The sequence below is a fragment of the Ailuropoda melanoleuca genome, chromosome 7, assembly GCF_002007445.2.
Source record: "Ailuropoda melanoleuca isolate Jingjing chromosome 7, ASM200744v2, whole genome shotgun sequence".
NCBI lineage: Eukaryota > Metazoa > Chordata > Mammalia > Carnivora > Ursidae > Ailuropoda > Ailuropoda melanoleuca.
This window is the reverse complement of record NC_048224.1, coordinates 3,224,980-3,238,493: the sequence shown is the minus strand read 5'-3', so window position 1 is coordinate 3,238,493 and position 13,514 is coordinate 3,224,980. Positions and strand designations below refer to the sequence as shown.

General features: G+C 33.4%; 1 protein-coding gene across 31 annotated transcripts in view; it reads left to right on the top strand.

The window, feature by feature from the left end:
• Nucleotides 1-13,514, top strand: part of PTPRD (protein tyrosine phosphatase receptor type D) — a 2,142,161-nt gene that overhangs the window by 1,154,640 nt on the left and 974,007 nt on the right. For all 31 annotated transcript variants that reach the window (XM_034663855.1, XM_034663876.1, XM_034663861.1 and 28 more), the window contains one exon: nt 6,315-6,348. The gene's annotated coding sequence lies outside the window, so the exon portion shown is untranslated. The remainder of the gene's footprint in view (nt 1-6,314; nt 6,349-13,514) is intronic.

Here is a 13,514-nt window from a genome sequence, read left to right as displayed (position 1 = left end):
GTGTGAGGTAGATTCCTTAGGCTTGGGACTTTCAGTTTTAAAACCAAGGCAAGTTGGTTATCCTTGTTGAAAATAAGGACTTTTTCTCTTGTTATTTATATTTTCCATATCTTCCCTGATGCTTGTTTCCTATCTACTTCTGTAACTGGAAGTCCTTAGAAAACTATAAAATAGCTCTATTGGTTTTGAAAACGTACAAGAGGGGAGAATGCGTGAGGCTGTCCTGTTCTTCCGTAGAACTGGGAGGAAAGCGAGTAGGTGCTCCTGAGCATGAGTGGTGGTGACTTAAGAAAGGGAATAGGAAGGGTGATGCAATCCTGGGAAGAAGAGGAAGGAGAGTATCAGAATCTTCAACTAGCAGTTGAGTTCCCTGACATTTTGTTCGAGGAGGTCATTGAGGACCATGACCACCAGTTGACCCATGAGCTGGATTCAGGCAACTGGGACTCCTTACCCCCTCTCCAGTCCTTGGAATGTACTTTAAGCCCACCGTTCCAATAGCCAGAGTTACTTCAAGGACACAATCTTGACTGAGTGATATGTTGTTGAGATCATCTGGGCCATACACATGGCCAAACCCTGTTAAGCCTCTATTTATACCTTTAAGTTCTGTCGGGCAGGTGCAGAGATCTGCTCCTCCTGCAGCCACCCAAGACAAGCTTCATATGTAACTTCCCTTGCTTATTTGAAAACCTGCCACCTACCCATCTGGGTGGTCTGCCTTTTTCTTCAATCTCTCCCTGCCCTCTGTGTAAGTGGCCAGTTTCAGATTTCACCTGGAGAACTCCTGAGGTTGTGATCCAGCATGGTTATTGTGGTTACTGATGTATTTGTATTTATTTATTTGGTTGTGTAGTTTTAATTTACTTAGCTATTCCTGTGAATGATATTTCTCCTTTTTGTAGTAATTTCTTTTCTTTTTTCATCTCCTAATCAATTGGATATTATACCTTCTTTTTTTCTTTTTTGTCTGGGTGGTTACCTTTAAGTTTCAATGCTGATACCTCACTTAACAGAGCATAAAGCTGGTAAATATTCTTACCCTTCTCCTAAATAGCATAAGAGCTTTAGAAAACTTTAATTATAACCCCTCCAACCAACTTGTGCATATTATAGATGTGTAGTATTTTAGACACTGTTTAATTTGCCTCAAAATTGATTACTGCTGTTAGTATATTACCATATTTTGTACATTATTAATATTACATTATCTTATTTTTAGACAGTGATTTTTTTTTGGATTTACCTATATGAATCAGTGTCTTTACTTACCGTTCCTTCTTACATCTCTTTCTTTCTAAATTTAGTTTACTTCTTGCTAAATTATAACTTTTAGATTTCCCTCAGTAAGGGATGTAGTTAGAAATTAATGATTTTTTGTATGAAAACATCTCTTTTAACCTTCCTTAATAAATTAGTGTATAGACAGGTAAAGGCTGCTGTAATATTTATTTTCCCTTAGTCCTATTGAGATGATTCTTCTATTTTACATGTTCTACTATTTTTGTTGAAAAGTTTGCTATAAACCAGATCTGCTTCTGTTTAAATACCTATTTTATCTTCTGGCTGCTTTTAAATTTGTGTTTATGTTTGTTTGTGGGGTAGATTTAGTTGAATTTATCTTGAGATTCTTTTAGCTTCCTGAAGAGATAGACAGGTAAATAGGTAGACCCACATAAACAGATTTATATAGATATACAGATACATATCACTTTATATATATAGATAGATAGATATCACAATTCTTGAACATTTTTGATATATTACTCTTTTAAGGGTACTTCTGTTCATTGTCTTTCTGGCTCCTATTAGACAGATGTTGGACCATCTGACTCATTTTTTTTTAATGTCTCATAAGCTCTTTGTATCACATTTTTTTCCTTTGTTTCTCTGTTATGGATAATTTATTCAGCTCTGATTTCCTGTTAATTGTTTCTTAGCTACAATTAATATACCTATTTACTAGAGTTGATGATTATATTTTTGTTTGTAAAATTATAATTGGCACTCATTGAAAATGGTCTTATTCTTTTGATAACATCTTATTTAATTCATATATTTCTCTCCATCTTTCATTTTTAATTATTTTAAGTAATTATTTTATAATCTATGTTTAGTAATCCCATTATCTGAATGTTTTGGTGTTTCTAATCTTGCTCTTTGATCTTTCTGTTGACTTTCACTTAAAATTGACTCATTTGTTTGATAATTATGGATTTGAACTCCTGCTTAACAGGGTTTTATATTCATAATCCCTAAATCCTTTGTTGGGGTGTGCCCTTCCAGAGAATTTTGGAGACTGAATGCACAAGGTACCAACCCAGAAATATTTTTTTGTTAAATCCTATCCTCTCTGGAATTTCTCTGTTCTTACCAAAAGTTTAAATTCAACCCCCATACCTGTTAAGAGATTTTCATGTGAGGCTTTTGGCAGAGATTCATAAATGTCCTAGAGAACCAAAAGGTCAGTGACTCCGTATAAGTCATTTCCACTTTTTCCTCTCATTTTGCTCAGTGAAGATTTTCTTAATATTTTTCTTTGAGTTATATTTGTCTAATGCTTATCTTAATAATGTTTCACCTAAAGAGTATCCTTTCTTTTTTTACACATACACACACTCAAGGACAATTCTGGATTTTGCTCAGGGGCCATTTATGGAATATATGTCATGAGGCTTAGTCATACCAATTCCTTTTCATTCTTGGTTTCTTTCCCTGTTACCACTCATGTCCAGCCTCTTCAGCTCAACTCCTGGAACTTGCTCATGACTGATATGAGAAATGAGGATTGGAGTTTTTGTATAAAGAAAAGGAAATGCCGAAAGAAAGAAATCTGATAAAATTAGAAAAGAGGAGAAAGAACCCTTTTGACCACTTATACATGTGTCTATATCTGTATTCATATGTGTGTGGTTGTCAGAGAAATAATACACATGATATATATGTATTATATATGCATGTATGTATTTCAGTGATATTATTGGAACACAAGAATTTCACTGCTAAAATAATTTTCTATGCCCAGAGTGGGTACCTATTTGCATTTGTTTTCATAATTATTTCTGTAATTGGTTCTACAAGTAAATGCAGAAATAGCTGGCTTACTCCTACCACCTGCTTAGTACAGATATACAGAGAAGGCAATAACACACATTTAATTTATTCTTCTTATTTTCTAACGAATCGTATAATCACAATATTAGAATGATATCCCACTTAGTATTCTGTTCCTGCATTCAAACACCCGGGTTCTGTCATAGAAAATAGATGCTTTTTATGAGAATTAAATGGTCAAATACAGAGAGGTAGATGGCTAATTGTAAGTGCTATTTGAATAAATTTGCATATGAAAGGACCTCAAAAAACTTATTTTAAGAAAAAAAATTGTAGGTACATGTGCTATCCATAAATCATTTTATTTGAGATGACTTTTTTTCTATACTCATGCCAGCATCTCTGGAATCAAAACAGAAGTTCAGAAGTTTTTGATAAGATCTTCTTGTCTTTCAATCAATTGGTTATCTAGTTAGTAAGTTATCTGGTTCATATGGAATAATTTCCATATTTTGTAGATGGCATTCTTAGGTTCTGATCAAAATGCAGAAGAAGAAAGGGAATGGAAAAGATATTTAGCAAGGAGAAAAAAGAAAGAAAGAAAAAAGAACAATAGAAATTTTGGATCAATAAAAATGGTGAATTAGATAGTTGAACATGTTAGAAATTCTAGATCATTAAAATATTTTGTGTTACTAGAACTAGAGGTCTTGATTGGTCTTGTTCTTTGACAAGTCCAGTCACATGGAAGAAAATCTCCACTTAAATGTCCCTAGAACAGATATTGATTAAAACATATTCTGCTTCACATTTCTTTCTAATGGGATTTTCTTTGTTAAGTTTTGGTTGCCTTTTGAGTGAAACAGTAGACTACCATGGGATCATTGCTCTCAGAAAGCCATGGATCCCTGAAGTCCCTAGCCCAGCTATGTTTGCATTACCTCTGACACAGAAATGCAAAGCAACAATAAATTCAGGGCTGTTTACCACTGATTTTTTTTTCAGTTTCCTTATCTACTAGTGTCATCTTCAATAAACCAGTATGTAGAGTCCACACTCTAATTTTTTTAAAGAAGTTCAAAGTAATATAGTTGATTTTCAGGTACTAATAATTATACCTAAAACTCAATGATTCATTTGTATTAATATTTATGAAGGCACTTTCATAATAATTGATTACTCTTGCTAAAACAGTTTGGGAATTTTAACGCTTTTTAAAGAAAGTGCCCACCAATGACCAGGTTGTAGACTCACACTATCAACATATATTAAATCAGTAGCATTATTTTACTTTAAGACTTCTCAATTCAACACACGAGTTTTATTTTTTTTATTGTTTACTAGACCTATATTCTTTTTATGGGAATTATAGAAGGTTGGAATGAAGAATACATAATCAAAGAAGCTGCAGGTTGAAATATCATATTTTAGGTTTGGGTACAAAGAATCTAATAAAATTATCCCTCTCACCAAATTAAGAAACATCACTACTATTTTAAATATTCATATAAATCTTTTAATCTATTATTTAAAATTTTGTTATTCAAGAATACTTTATCTTAATATTTAATATATTAAATGACAATAGTAAGAAAGTCTTTTAAAAAATGGATGAAGAGATAGCCAATTTATAGTCATCCAGGGAAAAAAATTGATATGAGTATTTGCACAAAATTGTTTACTTTTTGAAGCTTAAAGTAATTGTGGGCCCAGAAGGCAAATGGAGAATAAGACATTGTAAGCGTGGAATGCACTTGCATACTTTATATAAGCAGAGTCTGCTTGGCATAGTTAACATGTCCAGGAGTATAAAATTACAAACAAGGCAATGCTATCACTTCATTCTCTATAAAAAGATAGATTCTCTTTTCTAAGATGATGCTACTAATTTCAGGCTTGTTGCTGGGGTGATCATGTTAATGGCTCCAGGCAAATCTGTCACTGTTCCTCAAAACACTAATTTCAAACATATGCTGTGCTAATAGAGAGCCAGAAAGTATTATCACCTTTCCATACAAAATTCAAGCTTGAAAAAAAAAAGATTTTTTTAAATTTTTAAATGTTTTTTTAAATATATAAATAAAATATATTCCTGTATGATACCAAAAAAAATGTCTTGAAGAACTTGCCTAAAAAGCCATTTATCAACAAAGGAAATTTTCTTTAATTTAGATTTTTTAATTTATTTTTTCATGAAACTAAAGTTTTCATTCATAATGGATATTACTATTCCTTTAAAATTCAAGTCCTATTATCAAAAGCTGGTGCAATACAATAATACTTTTCTGTTAAAGATGGCAGATGAACCTAAGAAAAATTTATGCATCATGTTATCTCTGTATTAAATGCATTGTTCCTTTTAGCTTAAGCATCATCTTCTGGACATCTCCCGTAGCAAAGGCATAGCAGGAAGTCTTCTGGGTAGGCAAAAATGAACAGGGTCAAGGCATAAATGCCTATCTATAATATGAGAGAGAATCTGCTGAGTATTGTGGTAGAGGTACGAAATATGTTGGGAACATCTAAAAACAGAAGAGTAATTCCTACACTGGGTGTCAAGACAATCTTTATTGAGAAGTTAGTTGAGGTAGCCCTAACAAATGGGTAGAAAAAAATACAAAGCTAGAGAAAAAGGGGTGAAACCAAAGTATTGTTTAAAAGGAAAAAAAATAACATGTTTAAGATATGGCCTGAGTATAGGGCACAGAGGAGAATAGTGGAAGATAAACTTGAAAGGTAGAATAAGGACTCACTAGATAATTATGGGAGAGGATCTTAGAAAGGTAAAACAGGGGCAGTTGACTGAAGCTGCTAAACTTTATGCTAAATACTTCAGCTTTTTTTGTGCAAACAATACAGTGAACTTTTTTTCAGCAAGGTGATTTGTATGTCATCATCAGGGTTGTGTATTAGGATAGGATTTCATGATTATGCTCATGCCCTAACAAAAGCCATATAATACAGGATTCTCTGTCCTTTGAAACTTGAACTTCAGAATAAAACATGGTTACAAAATATACATTTGCAGTTTGCATATATAAAAGATTTCAGAAACAACCAACTATCTAATTTGGATCACAATGGTGGGGATGAAACACTTTCATATGAAATAACTAAATGATTGAGATCAAATTATGTATCTTTACTGCTTATTTAATTTTATTACTGTAGATAAATTCACAATATGTGTTTGAAGACAATTTTAAAGTTTTTGGTAGTTTTTATGATTGCAATATCAAAATATATTTTTGTTGTTTCAGTTGATGGTGCCTGTCAATTAACTGAACAACTGTGGTAAGTTGGTTTTTCTCTTCTCAAATCTGCATAGTGTTTTTCTTTCTGATATTCAAAAGGATTTATTTTGCCTATGAAACCTGTAAAAACATGAACACTTAAGTGGACAGAAAATCAAGCATGCCCTGAAGTAAGCTACAATTTTTTTTCCAGGGACTTAATGCTTCCCTTTTTACTTCTGAACTGAGCCAAGATTGGAAATCAGAAAGTGTCCTCTACATGTACACCCAGAGTGTACGAGGGGCACTATTATCCAAATGTTTTCCATAAAACGTGCACCATCCGTTTGCCCAGGGATGACCCTGAGAAGACACCCAAATGTTCACAACACCAAAGGCAGAAAAATGTCTTTTAAAGAAATGTTTGTTATAAAGTTATTTAAAGTTATATGGAAGTTTGGTAACTTCTTTTCTCCTTTTATTTATTTTCTCCTCTTATTTCATTGGAGGTGTTAATGATCATGGCCATAATATATACACAAGTTGACTTTCATGTGTCCAGTTTCATAGCTGATTAAATCTGACTTTGCTTTAGTTGAATCATCATACTGGACAGCAGAAATCAAATGACAGTTTTCTATCTTTGTTGTGAATGTGTTTGTGGCTGCTTTCGTGGACTTCTACTGGGTAATATTCTACATGGGGGAATGAAACATGGTATTAACAGTTTTGGAAAATAATATTAATGATAATAATGGCATGTATGTGGCAATAGTGTGCCCTCAAAGGGAAGGAAGGGAAAAAAAATGTTGAAAGAGATTTTCTCTGGCAATTTGTTAGACATTTTAGGATGTTTTGTTTCTTCTTTTTCAATTAAAAGTAAAAATTTAGTTTCCAACCAGATTATGTCAATGGAGGTGTTTGTTTTCACATACGCTTCACATATTCACACTCAATCAAAATCTCTGAAGAATATTGTATAGGGTTTATACTGATAGTGAAACACAACACTTACTGGCATAAATAATTATTTTTTTCTCTATTATTCTTATGAGAAGTGAAATCAGAAAAATGATTTATATGTCTTAACTTACATAATTGCCATGGATTATTATGATTGATTATTCATTGAAAACTAAGATGAGTGGAAGTAGTTTGTATCAATCTCTAGAGAAGTTGGTACCCTTTTACATCTATCTCAGGAAAGCAAACAACATATTTCTGTGCTTTTACAATACTGGGGAAATGATATTTTTCATGCACTATTTTCTCATTGTCAGATTTATGAGGAGAGGACATTGCATTATTATACATTTTATTCCTTGAGAGTTTAATAGTTCACAGTAGACTCTTTATAGAGAAAATGTCATTACTTTTCTCTCTTTTTCAACTGCAAAAGAAAAAGTTCTGAAAAAGTGCATTTGTTTAGCGTCCTGCCTCTATTCATGGATTAGAATGCTGGGCAAAATAAGAGATGGCCAGAGATGGAAGTAGTAGAGGAGAATAACACAAAGTTTGGAAGTTCATGAGCAGTTTATCAAGAATTTGGATAAGGAAGAGGAATGGACAACTTAGATGTGACTTAGGGAAGGACAAATGTTGAAGGAAAAAAAAATTCTGAGTCTTACTGTGTATTATATTAGTGCTTCTCAAACTTTAATATGCGCATGAGTCCACTGAGCTATCTTGTTAAAATGCAGACTCTAATTTAGTAGGTCAAGAGTCTGCTTTCTGTCAGCTCCCAGGTGATGTCAAAGCTGCAAGTTCAAGGGCCACACTGTGAATAGCAAGATATTATATAAATAACTCATTCACTTTGTCTCCTATTCAAGGAATTTCAAATAATACATTACTTCCCAAACATTTGACTTGAAATTGATTTTTAGTGCTTTTACTTCACTGTGTAAAGATCAATCTTAAGATTAGAGAAAAAAATGCCATGTTTTAGTTCAGCCACATACATAAAACAAAACAACAACAACAAAAAAGCTGGGTCTTGCTAGCTCCCAAGGTCTGCTTTCCCCTCATTAATTGATTATGAGGGTAAACTGTTGAGGATCAGAAAAATTCAATCTGTTTGAGTCAAATAATTTTCAAGTGTATGAGATGTGAGATTTTACAGAAAATAAATGTATTTTTTTAAATATTACAATCTATTCAAAGGCAAACATATCATCACCTTGCAACAGTCAAAATATAAAAAGCAATAGTAGTCGCGGAGATTAGAGAGTTCTAACCATAATATAAGTAAACATTATCATTAGTGCTATGCTTGAAAATACTTGAGTTTTGTCTTAAAAATGTAGTAGGATGTCACTAGTTTTGTATCCTGTTCCCATTGACATTATGAATGTTATCTACTTTAATCATAAGGTTATTCAGATTCTGAGGAGATTATCAAGAAGGCAAGATAGAAGTCAGACTAGGCTGGGTGGTTCAGTAACAGTAAATAATGAAGCTAAGAGGCCCTAGTCCAGTCATGTAAGGAAATCTGAAGGGTTTTCTGGAACCTGGATTCCCATAGGACCCTGGAGAAGGCTATAGAATAGAAGTTCTAAAATCAATCTGAATTTTTCTGCTAAAATCTTTCCTCTAAACGAGTGTTTCTTCACCCAAACTACAAGTCAGAATCACCTGTGGTGTTAAAAATAATAGTTAATACCTGGGTCCTATCCAGGTTGGAATCCAGCATGATGCTGTAGCTTCCTGGTGAGCTCATGGGCAACTGGAGTTGAGAGCCAGTGCCATACATTAGGACTGGAAATTTACATTTGTCACAAGTTCCCAAACGATATTGATATTACTGCTCCATGGACCACACTTTAGGCAGTAAGGGCATACTAGCCCCCATAAGTTTTTCCATGTGTTCCAGGAGGGTCAGTATTACTTGGGGTGAGGGAGTGGAGGGAAGAAGCAGAAAGGAGAAAAGGGACATTCAAATGGCACATGGTGTGGACCTGGGTATAATATCCAACTCCCCACATGACTAAATTTGAAGGGCAATGGAAAAATTTCTGCATTCCAAAATATCTCATCTCATGAAATAATATGGTGCCTGCATTTGTACTATTATAATTCATTTGATTTTTGTGCTTTTCAAACCTGACTGTGCAAGCATTATTCTGTGAAACAACTGTTACAAATATAGAGGATCAAGAAAGAGGGTTAGAGTTGGCAGAAATCTGAATTTTAATAATCATCCCATATGATTCTAATGAAGAAAGGAGCTTAGAAATTAACATTGTTTAAACGTCCATACTACCCAAAGCAATCTATAAACTCAATATAATTCTTATTAAAATGTCAACAGCATTTTTCACAGAACTTGAACAAATAATTCTAAAATTTTTATGCAGCCAGAAAAGACCCCAAATGGTTAAAGCAATCTTGAGTAAGAACAAAAAATCTGGTGATATCACAATTCCAGGTTTCAAAATATAGTACAAAGCTGGAGTAATCAAAACAGTGTGTATGGTACGGGCACAAAAATAGACACATATATTAATAGAACAGAATTGAGAGCCAAGAAATAAACCCACACTCACATAGTCAATGAATCTATGACAAAGAAGTCAAAGATATGCAATGGGGAAAAGACCATCTTTATAATAAATCATTCCGGGAAAACTGGACAGCTACATGCAAAAGAATGAAACTGGACCCACTTTCTTATACTATAAACAAAATTAAACTCAAAATGGATTAGTCTAAATGTGAGACTTGAAACTAAAAATCTTAGAAGAGAACATAGGCATTAATTTCCCTGATACCAGCCTTAGAAACATTTTCCTAGTCGTGTCTCCTAAGGCAAAGGAAACAAAAGCAAAAACAAACTATTGGGACTATATCAAAAAGAAAAGCTTTTGCACATTGAAGGAAGCCATAAAGAAAGCATAAGGCAACCTACTGAATGGGAGAAGATATTTGCAAATGATATATCCAATGAGTTAATATCCAAGATATATAAAGAACTGATACAACTCAACACCACAATGTAAATAAATAAAAACAATCTGATTAAAAAGTGGACAGAGCACCTGAACAACCATTTTTTTCAAAGAAGACACACAGATAGCCAACAGACACATGAAAAGATGCTCGACATTACTAATCATCAGGGAAATGCAAATCAAAAGCACAATGAGATATCACCTCACACCTGTCACATGGCTAAAATCAAGAAGACAAAAAGTAGCAAATGTTGGCAAGGATGTGGAGAAAAAGGAACCCTTGTGAACTGTTGGTGGAAATGTGAATTGGTGCAGCCATTGTGGAAAACAGTATGGAGGTTCCTCAAAACGTTAAAAATAAAAATACCTATAATCCAATAATTCCACTACTGGGTATTAATTCAAAGAAAACAAAACACACTAATTTGAAAAGATATAGCAACCTTATATTTATTGCAGCAGTATTTATAATAGCCAAGACATGGAAGCAACCTAAGTGTCCATTGATAGACAGAGATAAGAAAGATGTGGTGTATGTGTGTATGTATATGTATACATGTGTGTGTGTGTATGTACAAACATATGCATACATATACACAATGAAATATTGCAGAGCCACGAAAAAGGATGATATCTTGTAAATTGGGACAACATAGATGGATCTAGAGAGGATTATGCTAATAAATCAGACTGAGAAAGACAAATACCTTATTTTCTTCTATGTGGAAACTAAAGAACAAAACAAATGAATAAACAAATAAATGCAAAATCAGACCTATAAATACAGAGAACAAATTTATAGTTACCTGAGGAAAAGGAAATGGGGGGTGGGAAAAATGGGTGAAGGGAAGTGAGAGATACTGGTATGCAGTTATGGAATGAATAAGTCATGGAAATAAAAGGCACAGCATAGGTAATAGAGTCAATGATATTGTAGTAGCGTTGTGTGTTGACAAATGGTAGCTGCACTTGTGTTGAGCATAGCATAACTATAAGGAAGTTGAAACCCTATGTTCTATACCTAAAACTAATGTAAAATTTTGTGTCAACTATATTCATATAAAAAAAATATTGGAGTTTAGAAACCATTATGTTCAACTACACGCTACCTTTTTCCTGGCCTTCTATTAATATATTTATTCTGGGGAAGGAGTAATGGAGAGGGGCAAGGGCAAGGGGCTGGGGACTGCTATTTGTCTTAATGTTGTAGAACTAGTTGTCTCTTTATTTACATCTATGACTAATAAAAATTATAAGTAAAAAATATATATTTTCTTCTTTAAAATAACATTTTATATAAACTATTCCATAAATCAATAGAGATCAATATAAGAGCAAAATAATAATAATAGTTAAGTTATATGGTGCTTACTGTTTTGTCAGGCACTGTTCTGAGTGTTTCATATTCTCTAAAACAATCCTAGATAATATGTAATATTGCTATCCTCATTACATATAAGGACACTGGGAAACAGAAATTAACATTTAACAATTTAACAATTTAACAATTGCCTAGACTCAGTTAACTGATAAGTGGTTGAACTAGGATTCAAACTTTTTTTTTAATAATGCATCTTTCTGAAATATTTGGCTCTTGACCACACTCTACTCAACTACCAACCGTCAATTGTCCACAGATTCAACAAATGTTTCTGGAGCAGCTTCTATCCACTGAGTGCTAAGAATGGAGCAGTAAGCACAATGAAATATGTACATTTATGGAGATTACTTTCTTATGGGAGATATAGGCTTTTGTTTTTAGAACAGCCAGAATTTTTTAAAAGAGCTTAGAATTCATGGCAAGAAGACATGAGCTTCAAATATGATCATTCCATTTGCTTTCTGAGTGACCTTAGCAAATCTCTTTACCTCTTTAAGTAATCCAATGAAGTAATATAAAGGGATATCTAAATGAATTATTTTCATTACTTACATAATTACTGACTATAATGAAAAATGTTTTGTGTGTATGTTTGGCTTAAAAAATATCTTAGTTGAGAAAGATTGATTTCCCCATAGCAATAGACAGAGCATAATGAAAGCACTTGCTATCAGGAAGGTATTGGGGGCAATATTAGTGATGTTGATATTGGCATTGGTGTTAGTAGTGGTGATGATTGTCATAATGGTGGTGATGGTAGAGATGAATTGATTTTGCACATTGATTATGCACTTACTATAGCTCAGGTGTTATGCTACATTTTTTATATTTATTATTTTATTTAATCCATTTCACAATCCTATGGAAGTAGTACAATTATTGTCCATAATATAGAGCTGGAAAACAAAAGCATTAGAAAGTTTAAATATCTCGCCCAAGTCACATAACCAAATAAATAATGGAGCCATGTATCAATTATCTATTATTGTATAATAAACTTCCCTAAATCTCACTGGTGTAAAATAACCATTTGATATTCCTCATGAATCTGTGAGTTTACTGAGCAGTTATTCTGCTCTACCTGATGTTGGCTGGGGTCATTTATGTGACTACATTCAACTAGGGGCTTAATGAAGATCTCAGTTCTCCATGTGGCCTCTCTTCCTACGTGATGAGTCATTCTTCAGAGACCTCATAATCTTTCTCTCTAGCAGAATAACTTAGACTTGCACATTGCATGCAGCTCATTTCCAAGGAGTGTTCCAAGGGACAAGTCCCATTGTAAGTGCCTCACCTTGCATCATACTTGCTAAAGTCCTGTTGATCAAAATAAGTCACATGGTCAAGCCCATGTGTAAGAGGAAACAAACAAGGACAAGAATATCTAGAGGCATGGTTCAGTCTTCCATACCAAATATGGTTAATTCCAAGAGCCATTGTGGTTTTAATTACTATAGTATATTCCTTCCCTGGAGATATTAAAAGTAAACACTGGAAGAAAACAGACCACATAGTATTGTTTAAGAGACATCATAGGTAGATTTGATTTGGCCTTATTTCATCAACATCTAAGTACTCAAGGGGAAATTTATTATAGAAGATTCAATACTGAGTGGATGTTAGGTTCAAAGTTCAAGAATTTAGTGGTTTTGAAAGGATTTCTCTATAGCTTAATTACCAAATACAGACAAGGCATAGTTGACAAAGTTCTGAATATTGACACATTGGATTTCTACTCTTGCTTTAATGTAAAATTCCATTTTCAAACCTCAAGAATGTCAGCAATGGTATTGTGTCTACCCAGATTACCAAACTGGATCTCCGTTGAAACTTCATTGACCTCAAAAGCACTCAGAAAGATAAAAAAGATTCAGAGGGCAAAAGGCTCCTGTTGTT